General features: G+C 38.4%; 1 protein-coding gene across 3 annotated transcripts in view; it reads left to right on the top strand.

The window, feature by feature from the left end:
* ralgps1 (Ral GEF with PH domain and SH3 binding motif 1) overlaps positions 1-13761 on the top strand; it is a 169148-nt gene that overhangs the window by 101001 nt on the left and 54386 nt on the right. The window lies entirely within an intron of this gene.

The raw sequence follows: 13761 nt of genomic DNA, 5'->3' as shown, positions 1-13761 counted from the left end.
AGAGCTGCAACAACTAATTGATAAAATCGATAATAATCGATTATGAAAATCGTTGCCAACGAATCTCATTATTGATTAGTTGGTCTGCGCGCGGCACGGGGCATGTTTACTCGTTACGTTACTTCTGTTCAGAAAACACGCTTCGGAGAATAATTACTAAAGTTGTGTCCCAAATGAAGTACTATACAATTACACTATGCACTCTGCACTACCGTCTAGTGTGTGGATTTTAGAAAGGTAATATCATCTCAAATAGAACACTAGTGTTTTTTTTACTAACCGGAAGTATATGCCACAATGGCGCATGACGTCATACGTACGCTAGCGTTAGCAAACACCCAGAGTCACCGATAATGACTTTCTTCAGTTTACTTTCTGTCAACATTACCTTTTATTCCCAACATGACCTCAGTCACCATCAGACGGAGGCGAAATCGTCCAGTGACTGAGGAAGAAAGTGTGTATCCTCCAAGTCCTCGAAGGGGAGCATTTTAAACACCATGGAAATCAAACTGATGCATGAGGACAAACTTATGTTTATATCCAAAATGCTCCATTGTGTGTAAAGGGCAGGGGAAACTGCTGCAAGCTGCTTAAAAGGTTTCGTTTGATTGCAGTTTCTTGTCATTATATGCTGTATGCTGTATTTGCGGGCTTGCAGTGTAAATTCTGTCGTTTATTATAACGGAAGTGATGTGTTAGTAACGAGGCCGCATTGCTGATCATGCGTGATGCAGACGCGGTGATAGAGAGGGAGCGCGAGTAAGATCTATAATGTCTAATTAAAACACTATGATCAAATGTAAACACAAGTAAAATAATATTCCTAAAGGCAGCGGGTAACATAAACCACAAGGTGCAGTGAAAGGGAGTTTTTATTATTAATTTAGGACTGTAGTTTAATTGGGTGCTTTTTGTGCATCCATAAACATAATGCATAAATAATATAAAATACGTGTCACCCGGACACGTATTTTATAGTATTCATGCATTATGTTTATGGATGCACAAAAAGCACCCAATTAAACTACAGTCCTAAATTAATAATATATATTCTGGTGTGTGTATTGGGTTCTTTTTCTGTTTTGGACAAACAGTTGTGTAAAGTTTTAGTCTGAATTTATATTTGTAACACTCAGTTTGTGGAATTTATTTTAAATAAACAAAAAAATGGTACTGAAAGCTTGCCCCGCCTCCATTTGATTAATCAAAAAAAAATAAAATAATAATAATAAAAAATAATCGGCCAACTAATCGATTATGAAAATAATAGTTAGGTGCAGCCCTAGCTGAAGTACATTTTTGGTAATTACCCATCAGTTTCAGTTTCTGACCACAGGGCCATTATTAATTGGAGATTTTTATTCGATGCACTGTTTCTCAAACCGACAGTGTTACCGAGATGTTTAATCCTAGCAATGCTGCTGCACATGATCCATTTGTACCAAAATCACACACACTATCATGGTCACTCTTGTGCTGTGAATGAACCACCATCCAAATAATATCTAATAAGCTGTAGCCATCAGCCATAGATGGATGGGGTAGACAAGGTGCTGACACATTGTGGATAGCATCAGATGGGCTACAGCCAGCAAGTGTAAATCTACAAAGTGTAGCTGAACCTAATAAAATGGTTACAGAATGTGGGGAGAGTGACGTACAGTCATGTGAAAAAATAAGAACACGCCATGGAAGTTTTGGCCTTTTTCTGTGGAAAAAGTAAGTATGCCCATGGCCTCAGAACCTAGTATTGCCTCCTTTAGTAGAATTAACTTCTTGTAAGCATTTTGCATAATTGTCCTCCAGGCTTGCTGGAATTTTTTGACCACTCCTCCATAAAATATTCTTTCAGTTGCAAGATGTTTGAGGATTTTCTTGCATGTACTGCCCATTTCAAATCCCCCCACAACATTTCAATGGGATTCAAATCTGGGCTTTGACTAGGCAATTCCATAACCCTCCATATCTTCTTTCTGAGCCATTCCTTGGTGGATTTGCTAGTGTGCTTAGGATCATTATCCTGTTGAAAAGTCCACTTTCGGTTCAACTTCATCTTTTGGTCAGATGGCCTAACGTTATTTTCAAGCGCTCTTTGATATGATGCAGAATTCATACCTTGAATCAATGAATTCAAGCTGTCCAGTCCCTGAGACAGCAAAGCAGCCCCAAACCATAATATTTCCATCACCGTACTTCACAGGGGGTATGAGGTGTCTTTGGTCAGCACCAAACATGTCTGCTGTTACCGTGGCCAAACGGCTCTACCTTTGATTCTTCTGTCCAGAGCACATTATTCCAAAAGGCCTGTTTTTTTTGTCTATATGCTTATCGGAAAACTGTAGTCTTGCTCTAATATTCTTTTTAGACAGCAAAAGCTTTTTCCTGGTATGCCTCCCATGCAAGTCAAATTTATGCAGTCTCTTTCTGATTATAGAAGCATGCACTTTGACAACAACAGTTGCAAGAATTGCTAGCAGATCCTGTGATGAAATTTTGGGGTTCTTGGAAACTTCTTTTTACATCACAGTCTGCTCTTGGGCTGAATTTGCTGGCACGGCCAGTCCTGGACAAATTGGCAGTCGTTTGATATCTGAGCCACTTGTATTCAAATTTCAAATGATTTGGAGATTTTTTTTTTAAATCCCTTGCCAGGCTGATAGGCATCCACAACCATTTTTTCTGAAGGCCTAACAGATCTCTTTCAGTTTTGGCATGATGATACCACACACCTCAATAACAAATCATTTTTTCTTCTACTTGTTCTGGGAAAATATATATATTATATATAATTGAGGTACGTTTCATGAAGACAGAATGTTGAGCTATTAAACAAAATTGTTTTGTGTCATATCTGTGATTTTTGTTTATTTGCTACAAAGTGAAAAAGCCAAGTGAACATCCTCTAAGTATGGTGATTCCATCATTTTGCCAGTGGTTATACAATATTGTAAAGGATTGTGTAAAGCATATCTAGCATTTAGAAATAATTTCTGTAACCTCCTGATATGACTAAAAAGAAGTACCATTTTGTGTGGTAGGTATGTACTTAAGCACTCTGGTCACATGGATAAGGAAAATATCTGTGATCCCAAGGTACTTGGAAATAATTATATGCTGCTTCCTGATATGGCTTGCCATAAAGAAGTAGTAAAGTGTTGTGTGGAAAGTATGTACTGGAGCGTTTTTAGTAAGATGTGTAGGAAAGCTGTGCACATCTGCTCTTGAAGTTGTTCTTTTGCTCTGATAGGTAAGATGGAAAAGAACAAAGCCACAATTGTACAGAAAGCTTATTGTGGTCAATAGACTTCAAAGAAATTTGCTAATATCTGGGGTTTTTTTTGTTGTTGTTGTTGTTGTTTTGTATAATCATGAATACATTGTGTATTGACATTTTTATTTCATGGTGCTCTTATTAGGCTAAATTATAGCCTCTAAGAAAATTGACATCATACCTCTTAAGATGTCTGACTCAAAGAATTGGCAAGGTGAAACCTATAAAACAATTACCATCAACCAATTAGCACTTTGGTTTTGTTTTTTGTTTTTTTTTTAAATATGATGAATTCTTTTGATGTATGTTTTTCATACTCTAATACCTCCACAGCAAGGTTTCTAGACTGACAATGCCCTTAGTCCCTGACCTATTGAACCAGATGAGCATGTATTTATTGATTGAGACTTCAAAGCACTTCTGCAAGCTGCTCTGGATAAGGGCATCTGGCAAATGCCATAAATGTAAACCACAACTCTACTCTGTAGCTTACTTATCCTTCCATTGCTAACTAAAAACCTGTTCAGAGAGGGTTGTCAACTAATCGCAGGGTTTGCAGTTCAATCCCTGGCCCACATGACTCCACATGTCGAAGTGTCCGTGGGCAAGATACTGAACCCCAAGTTGATCCCAATGGCAGGCTAACGCCTTGGTTTGTGAGTGTGTGTGTGTGTGTGAGATAGGGATGTCACGAGAACCGATACTTCGGTACCAAGTCCGTACCAACGTTCTTAAAACGTGACGGTACTTGTTTTTCTACAGTAGCGTAGGTACCGAGGTTGCAATTCTTCTGGAACTGAAGGGGGCAGCAAATATGCGCAAGTGTTTTAGTTGGTCCACAAGTGGTAAAGAAGAAGAAGAACGCCTACAAGCACATGGGGGGGAAAAACTACAGAAAATTGCGACAAGTTTAGCTCCGCCCCGACTCGTTGAGAGGAAAGGTAGCATCGGTTGCCGGTGTGCAGCCGAAGCTATTGTTCATTTCAAACAAAGCGAGGAAACACCTGGAATTTGGCGAAGCACCTGAAAGATGGTCCTATATTATTTTTGTTTGAGGCAGCTGGCATTGTGGCCGTGAAACCAGTTAACATTATGCTCCATGTAATGTTTGCAATAGCCAGTTATTTGTTAACGATGCTAATGCATTGCAGTGTTATAAACTACCTCCTAATGGGCCACCATGTATCACCATTCAGCCAGTGTCCTGTCAGATAAATTTAGAATAATGTCACAAATAATTATTGAAATGTTAATGGTTTTAATAAATCTTTTTGGCCTGCCACCATATCAGTGAATTGCATTCAGATTCCTTGCATTCAGAGTATAAGGGGTGTGTGTGTGCATGCGCGCGCATTTAGGAGTGCACCTTAGCACTTGTTATTAGCACTTAGCACTGTTTTATTAGTCAGTGACTACGTTTACATGGACAGCATTAATCTAATTATTGACCTTAATCTGAGTAAGATAATAATGTGATTAAGGTGTTTACATGAGTCGCTTTTAGAATACTCCAGTCATGTTCCCGTTTTACATGTTATAGATCATAATTAGATTAACAGCACACGTCATTACGTCACCGCACCACGCCGTCCGACTCCCTCCAGAATTTCATGTATCAACATAAAGTTTGTCTTTGTTATGGTACCGTATACAGTTTTGGGTGTTTTTATTTAATTTTTTACGAACGCTTTAAGTGCAGTTAATTATTTGTCATGCTGTACGTGCAAACAGACAACTGCTTGAAGCCAATGGGTGTGTCCCAAATCGCGTAGTTACCGTCTATATAGTAGCCAAGATACATGTATTTTTCCCCACTACAGGCCTATAGTAGGAAAGTATGCGATTTGGGACGCAGCCGAACTCTTTTGTTCGGCGTAAAACAGTTGCGCTGCCGTGTGTGATCGTGTCCTGTCGCAAAATGCAGTGAAAACTCCCATATGACGCTCATAATGTGATTAAGGTGTTTACATGTCTGTAATACACGTCCATAATGCGACTAAAACAGGAGTACTCTACCTGTCTTAATTAGATTATTGCTTACTTCGATTATGACCTTAATTAGATTAAGGTAAGTAAAAATTGCTGTTTACATGGTAGTTTCTTAATTAGAGTATGGTCTTAATCGGATTAAGAGTGGATTATTGTTGTCAATGTAAACGCAGCTACTGTCAGACAGTGTTTGCTAACTAAAATATCCCCCCTCTCTCTCTCTCTCTCTTTTTGCCAGTATTAGCCAGAGGAGGGTGTCCTCCAGGAGTTTAATTTTATTTATTTATTTATTTATTTATTTTTAAAACCACACCGTGGTATCGACTTTGGTATCGAGTATCATGTACTTTTGGTGTTATCGGTACCGACTACTAGATTTTTGGTATCGTGACATTTCTACTGTGTGAATGGGTGAATGAGAAACAGCGTAAAGTGTTTTGTAGAACCGCTAAGGTTAAAAGGCGTTATATAAGTGCAGACCATTTACCATCTGTGGCAATTTTACAGTTCTCATCATTACATGCTTTTAAAGTAAAATGACCTTCCATAAGCTACAGATACACTATATGGCAAAAGGTTTGTGGACATATGACCATTACACCCACATGTGGGTCTTCCCCAAACTGTTGCCACAGTTTGGTTGCCCGCAATTGTATAGGATTTCTTTGTATGCTACAACTTCCCTTCACTGAAACTAAGGGGCCCAAACATGTTCCAGCATGACAATGCCACTGTGTACACAGTGATGTCCGTGAAGAAGAAGAACTCTTTGTCACGTACAGAGTTGGGTGTAACACGTTACAAAGTAACGCTTTACTGGAATCTGATAAATTTTTCTGATGCCAGTTACTGCCAGTTACTGATGCCAATAAAATTGTTACTTGCGTTACAAATTTATTGTTAAGATAAATTTTCCCCTTGACTCCAAACGGGCATAGTTAGAAAAGTTTTATATATTATTGGTCTGGTCACTACAAACAGCGACAAGTCCCGAGGAAGGTTTTATGATAAATCCAACTTTTTCTGATCATGTCATACATTGAAACGCGCTAAAATTACTGAAAGAACTACGAGTTTCTTTGTAGTGTATTTTTTTTAGGTTTTGAAAGTAATGTGTTTTAAAGTAATTACTTTTTACATGCAGTAATCAGTAAAGTAATCAGATTACAGTTTTAAAGTAGCAATTAGTAATCTGTTCTGGATTACTCTTTTTGAGTAACGTACCCAACACTGGTCACGTATACATTACAGCACAGTGAAATTCTTTTCTTTGCATATCCCAGCTTGTTATGAAGCTGGGATCAGAGCGCAGGGTCAGCCATGATACCCTTTGAACAGATCTGGGTTAAGGGCCTTGCTCAAGGGCCCAACAGTAGCAGCCTGGCAGTGCTGGGACTCACCTACTGATCAGTAACCCAGAGCCTTAATCACTGAGCCACCACTGAAGACATGGTTTGTCAAGTTTGGAATCAAAGAACTTGAATGGCCTACACAGAGCCGAGACCTCAACCCCACTGAACACTTTTGGGATGAATCGGAATGCTGACTGTGTCCCAGACCTTCTCTTCCTCAGTAATGCTCTTGTGGCTGAATTGACAAATCCCTACAGCTACACTCCAAAGTCTTGTGTAAAGGCTTCTCAAAGAGTGGAGGTTATTATAACAGCAAAGGCAGGGATTAAATCTGGAATGGCATGTTCAAAAAGCACATGTGGTTGAGATGGTCAGGAGTCCACAAACTTTTGGATATTTATTTCATTACATTTCAAAATAACATGCTACTGTTCAGCGAATGTCCTTGAGAGGCCCAGCCAGAGACTGGATTTGAACCCAATCAAACATCTCTGGAGAGATCTGAAAATGGCTGTCCACTGATCGTCCCCATCCAACCTGACAGGATCTACAAAGGAGAATGGCAGAAAATCCCCAAATCCAGGTTTGTAAAGCTTCTCGCATCATACCACAAAAGACATGAGGCTGTAATTGCTGCCAAAGGTGCTTCAACTAAGTACTGAGTTATGGGTCTGTATTCTTGTTTATTAAATATTGTCACTGTGATATTTCACATATTTCAGTTATCACAAATCTGGATTTTTTTTGTTTGTTTGTTTTTTGCTTTGTCATTATGGGGTATGGTGTGTAGATCGATATGAAAAAAATAATTTAAAGCATTTTAGCATAAGGCTGCAACATAAATTGTGAAAAAATGAGGTCTGAATACTTTTTGAATGCACTGTAGGATTGCAGGGCCTTTTACATTTTTATTTAGCTGTACTTGCCAACTTAACTTTTAAGATACTGTAACATTAGTTACCATTTTAAACATAGTTTGCAGTAGGCACTGAAAACTAAACTAAGAAATAATATGAATATTATTCCTGTATACCAGAATATACATTTATTCTTTTGTGTTATTCTGATAAGTGGCAAATGTAGAGTTAGCATCCTCTTAAGTGGTAAGGACTAAATTTTCTGACTTTTAACTTTTTTTTGTTTAAACTTGATTGATCACTTATCAATACCATAAATTTAATCTCCATAAGAGTATAAGGAACTATGCTTTGGTTTTTATACAAGTATATATAAGTTAATAACAAACTTAAACATTTAAAACATTTTAGTGAAATTTTATTTAAACACTCACTAAAAGGAAGGAGATATTATGCTGAAGCTTTTGTCAGTTAAGAATCTAGGAAGGCATCGGGTGATTTCTTGCTAGGACTTGTCATTACCTAAATGTTTTCCATGGCATAATTCTATTAGCATGTAAACTGACCTCACATAGGAAGAGTATCCTTTTCCTGAACCTTGAACCTCTTGTGATTGCCTGATCATGTATAAGGCTGCAGGCACATGCCTCAAATTTTCCATTCTTGGAAAAAGTTAGAATACAAGGTCATAGATTTTCTTTTCTATTTTTTAAATTGCTGTTAATGCGTTATGTTTTAGTTTGTTAAATTTGTTGGTTTTTTATTTTATTTTATTGTATCTCATTTACTAAGGATTTAATGCCAACATGTTTGTTGTGGTGAGAGTTATGTTCCGTTATGCAACATTGTCCATTATGTGTATGTTGTAGGGCATCGTGTGTTTAAAATGACATGTCCCCTGTCATGCTGTTATGTGTTTGAAGTATCATTGCTCATAGCAACGTGAAGGGGGTACCTGTTTTAAGTATTGTCATTATATCCACTAATCTTCCTCCATTTACAGTGTTTTGATGTCTCCCTGAGAGCTTGTTCTGGGTCATAAAGCAGTGATCCCTGCTGGAGTATTTTTTCCACAGATCAGATTAGTGGCGACGCAGAGACTGCCAAATGAAAGAGTCTGATTATAGCTAAACAAAACAAGGGAAAATCAATGACATCATTCAAGCTGTGAGGTCAAGTGTTACTGGCTAGTATAAACCCCTTCTTTGTGCTGTTGCTGATATTGTAAGATCCTTATTCATGAGGAGTAGATCTTTCTCCCCAACAAACATACACACACTCTCCTTATTTTCATAACTTTCTACATGCCTGAATAGGTACACACTCAATAGCTATATTTTGTACTTGAAGTAGAATCACAGGCACTGGACAAAAGCATCTGGTGAGTGAATGAATGTAAATGTCAATGCATTGTTTACTAAAAGCAGTAGCTATGACAACACACAATGCATAATTGAGTAACAGCACTCTTTCTTTCACATGTACATACACGCTAAACTAGAGCATGTTTCTTCTACTGTGGTGTTTCCCATCATTCCTTATGAGGACTTGGAGCATGTGAGAACCCCAGATGAAAAATCTATTCATTCTGCACCTGCATGCCTATAGTTACTGAGAAATAGAAAGGAGTAGGAGTGTTGAACATGTGCTGTTGGTGTTAGGGTATAAAGATATATATGTGGATCTGGGTGTGCCCCCTTGTCATGGTGGAAAGATTTGTGTTCCAATAGACTTTAGAGAGATGCCTTTTGGGAGTGGTGGGGTTGATGGATCTGTTCCATGTCAAGTATGATCTAAACAAACATAGAGGTTGGACTGCATACTGGCTAGCTCTGAAAATGAAATTCTAGCAGTCTTATCTCCTGAAAATCTGCAACTCTATATGTAATTGCTTACCAAGAAAAGGCAAGTTAACCATTATCTGATCCTTCCACCCTTGGGTGGTTAAACATAGTCATCAGTTTTTCCCTTTGATGTTCACACACAATTTGACACTCAAGTTAAGAAGACAGGGCTTTAGATGTAGATGGATTGACCTCTGTGCTCATAAGCATAAAAAATCTCCACATTCACTAACAAAGATCGAGCTGATTTCTACTTCTGTAAAGAAGAATGGAAAAGTATTAGTGCCACTGATATTTACACCTAAAATCCCTTGGCTTTGCTACCAGGTGTACTGGACTAAATGCAGGACTTGTACAAGTGCTTATACAGTCCGCTTCGAAACTATTACCTTTTTTTTTTGCTGTAGACTGAAGACATTTGACTTTGAGATCAAAAGATGAATATCTTTTGGGCCCTTGAGCAAGGCCCTTAACCCTCTCTGCTCCATGGGCACCGTATCATGGCTGACCCTGCACTCTGACCTTCTAATATGCTGGGATATGCAAAGAAAAAAAGAATTTCACTGTGCTGTTATGTATATGTGACCAATAAAGACTCATTACAAGAAGTGAGTTTAGAATTTCAGCTTTTATTTCCTGGTATTTATAAGTAGATATGTTCAACGACATAGAACATAGCCCATTTTGTATCATACCACCCAATTTGTAGGCAAGCAAAATACTGGAACATGTGAATGACCGGTGTTTCTTGTTATCCAGGTGTGTCCTGTTATATTGATTGTTTAAACAATAAATAGCTCTGAACATCTAATCTTTTATTTAGGTTTTTTTTGTTTTAGCCTTCAGTTTCATCTGTGAAGTCTGCATTTATTGTTGAAAAGGATAAGCCAACATGAAGATCAGAGAGCTGTTGCTGGGAGAAAAGCAAGCCATTGTGAAGCTGAGAAAAGAGGGTAAATCAATCAGGCATTGGACAGTGGACGTAGCCAATAAAACAATTTGGAATGTCCTGAAAAAGAAACCACTGGTGTACTGAGCAACCGAATGGGTCAGCCAAGGAAAACAACAAAAACAGCTGTTGACAGAAACATTGTGAGAGCTGTGAAGAAAAACACAAAAACAGCAGTCAGTGACATCACCAACAACTTCCACAGGGCAGGGGTGAAGGTATCACAGACTGAGAGCAGAAATATACAGGCCATACCACAAGATGCAAACCACTCATCTGCAGTAAGCATGATTAGGCCAGATTGGAATTCATAAAGAAATACAGAGATGAGCCAAAATTGTTCTGGAACCAGGATTAACCTCCACCAAAGTGGTGGAAAGGCCAAAGTGTGGAGAAAGAAAGGATCTGCTCAGGATCCAAAACAAACAAGCTGATCTGTGAAACATGGTGGAGGTAGTGTCATAGCTTGGGCTTGCATGGCTGCTTCTGGAACAGTCTCACTAATCTTTATTGATAATGTAACTCATGATGATAGCAGCAGAATGAATTCAGAAGTTTACAGGTACATTCTGTCTGCCAATTTACAGAGAAATACATAATTAACATACATTAATCAGGAGGAACTTTATCATACAGCAAGACAATGATCCAAAACACACTGCCAACACAACAAAGGATTTTATCAGAGGGGACAAGTGGAAGGTTTTCAACTGGACAAGTCAATCACCAGACCTTAACTCAACTAACCATGCAGTTCACCTCCTGAAGAGGAGACTGATGGGAGAAACCCTCCCAAACCAAACAACAACTGAAAGAGGCTGCGGTAAAAGCCGAAAAAAGCATCATAAAACAATTTGGTGAGGTCAGTGGCTTGATGCAGTTCTTGCATCCAAATATTAAATGTTATTTAATTTAATTTACTTCAAGACTTATCTGTTCCTATAATTTTCTACTTAAAAATTGGTTCTATGTTTTATGTTAACACATGTAGAGCCTATTTTTGTCCTAAACCTCGTTTCATATCCAAGTTTTGATCTCTTACCCAAATATATTTGGTGTATAGCACAAACAAATGAATTGGCCTTGCCATTCCAGTAGTTTCAGAGGGGACTATAATTATAAGTACTTATCATTTTCAGAATGATGCAACAGTGAAGATCTGGAGGTGGGCCTGAAAAATGTCATGTGAGCCAAATGTTGGCATAATATTGCCACAGATGATCCTCAGTATAATGTTAAAAAACAAAAAAAATCTTCTCTAGTTGTAAATCTGTGCCAACATGAGTTCCAACATAACTCAATTGATGAGCCAAGTGTCTCAAGACTGTATAGTAGAGTGACTAAGAGAATCCAGAGAATGACGCCCCTCTATCTAGACTAGTTCATGGACAAAGCTAAAGTAAATCTATGAATCCTTACTTAACAAAAGAAACCACTCAAATCCATCTATTCTTGATACACTTCCAGGCATTTCATCAGTTAGCTCACTTGATAAACCCTGACTTCACAGACATCCTAAAACCAAAAGGTTATCTGAAGGACAAGAGCTTGGGCTCTGCTGAGATCTTAAAAAGGGGAGTATACAGTACCTTCTCAGAAGATTTCACAGCTCACAAACTTCTGGCACAATGAGACTGTCCCTAAAGATCTATGTGACTGTAACATTGTCACCATTTACAAGAGAAAGAGACACCTGGACCATGCAGAAACATGTCATGCCTCATCATATGCTGTATTCCTTGGCAACTCATAGAGGATATTCCTCCAGGGACAGTTTTATCTCAAGCACACTAAACATGATATTTGACATAGTCACACTTCTATTGCCATACACTGTGAAAGCACGTTACAGTTGACTATGGTTTGTTATTTTTAGTGCTTCAGGTGTAGTAGGTGTGTAAGTGGGAAGTAGTCAACAGTCCCCCGTGTGTAAATGTAGGGGTGAAGCAAAGGTGACAACTGACCCAGGTTAATAATCTCAAATCTGGCCCACATACCTCTAGATGCATCCTGATGCTATGCAACATGCTCTGAACATTGTATCCTGTGTGAAGTTTTTTTTTTTTTTGACAGTCAAAACCCGCTACACACAAAAAACACATCTTGAAACAATTAAATACTTCTGTACTCACACACACACACACACACACACACACACACACACACACACACTCTGTATGGAAGTATTTATATCCTAGAGCATATGGATGGGTCCTCCACCACTATTATTGTCTCCTCTCATTGACTGCAAACACACCAGTGTGCTACAAATTTAATAAAAGAGATCCTGGTCACGATGTCAAAAAAGTTGCAATAAGCTGATAAAGGGCCTTTAAAAAAAAATCAATCAATCATACAATTTTGCATATTCCCTACATCAAGGATGTTCTCATACAAAGGTTCCATATGCTTGGTCTACAACTGTCCAGTATCAGTGAACCTGTGCACAGTGTCTCCTCAGATTCCTGTTCTTGGCTGATAGGAGTGGATCCTGATATGGTCTTTTTCTGTTGAAGTCTGTGAGTCACGGTTTGACGTGTTGTGCATTCTGAGATGCTTTTCTGCCCACTACAGAGTTTATTGCTTATTACAAGAGTAGTTATTTGAGTTACCATAGCATTCTTGTTAGCTCAAACTAGTCTGGCCATTCTCCTCTGATCTCTCTAATCAAGGCATTTCTGCTCACAGAACTGGTGCTCAGGAGAGATTTTTTTGGCACCATTGTGTGTAAACTCTAGAAACTGGGGGTAAAAATCCCAGGAGATCATCAGTTTCTGAAATACTCAAAGCAGACCATCTGGCACCAACAACGCTGCCACAGTCCAAGTCACTGAGATCACATTTTGCCCCATTCTGATATTTGAAGTGAGCATTAACTGAACCTCCTGACCTACTGCTACATGACTGGCTCATTGTATGGGCAGGTATAAAGGTGTTCCTATTAAAGTGGTCAGTCAGTGTATCCATGCACACACAGGCATTGGTTGTGGGGTTGTTTTGTTTTGTTTGTTTGTTGTTGTTTTTTTGTTTGTTTGTTTTACATATTTTAAAGCTTCTAAAAAACCTGATATCCCATCTTATAGTCAAATGTTTAATTGGTAGGATAAGGACGTGTCAAGAGAGGATGCATGAACTTAAAGTGACTCAACTGTTCTTAATAGATTCAATCAGTCTGTTATCAGCAACAAATCACCCCATTCCTTCTCTGATTTTTCTGTTAGCAGATATTGGATAAGACTTCTGCCAAAGTACTTTGAATGTTTTCCCTTCCCTTAAAAATGGCATTCAACTGCCAATAGCACTTACTTAAGCGTCTCAGAGGAAAAATGGACACGTCAGCTTGGTCTGACACTACAAGGGAAAAAAAGATTTTCCTTATACCATTAAATGCATTCCCTTGAATACTGGAAAATGGCAGGCTCCTATTCATTTTCCATTATCCTTTAGATTTTTTTCTGGTATGTCAATCACAATGCGAAACCTAGTGGCGTATCCG

The sequence above is a fragment of the Ictalurus furcatus genome, chromosome 5 (assembly GCF_023375685.1).
Source record: "Ictalurus furcatus strain D&B chromosome 5, Billie_1.0, whole genome shotgun sequence".
Taxonomy (NCBI): domain Eukaryota; kingdom Metazoa; phylum Chordata; class Actinopteri; order Siluriformes; family Ictaluridae; genus Ictalurus; species Ictalurus furcatus.
This window is presented reverse-complemented; position numbering and strand designations above follow the sequence as displayed.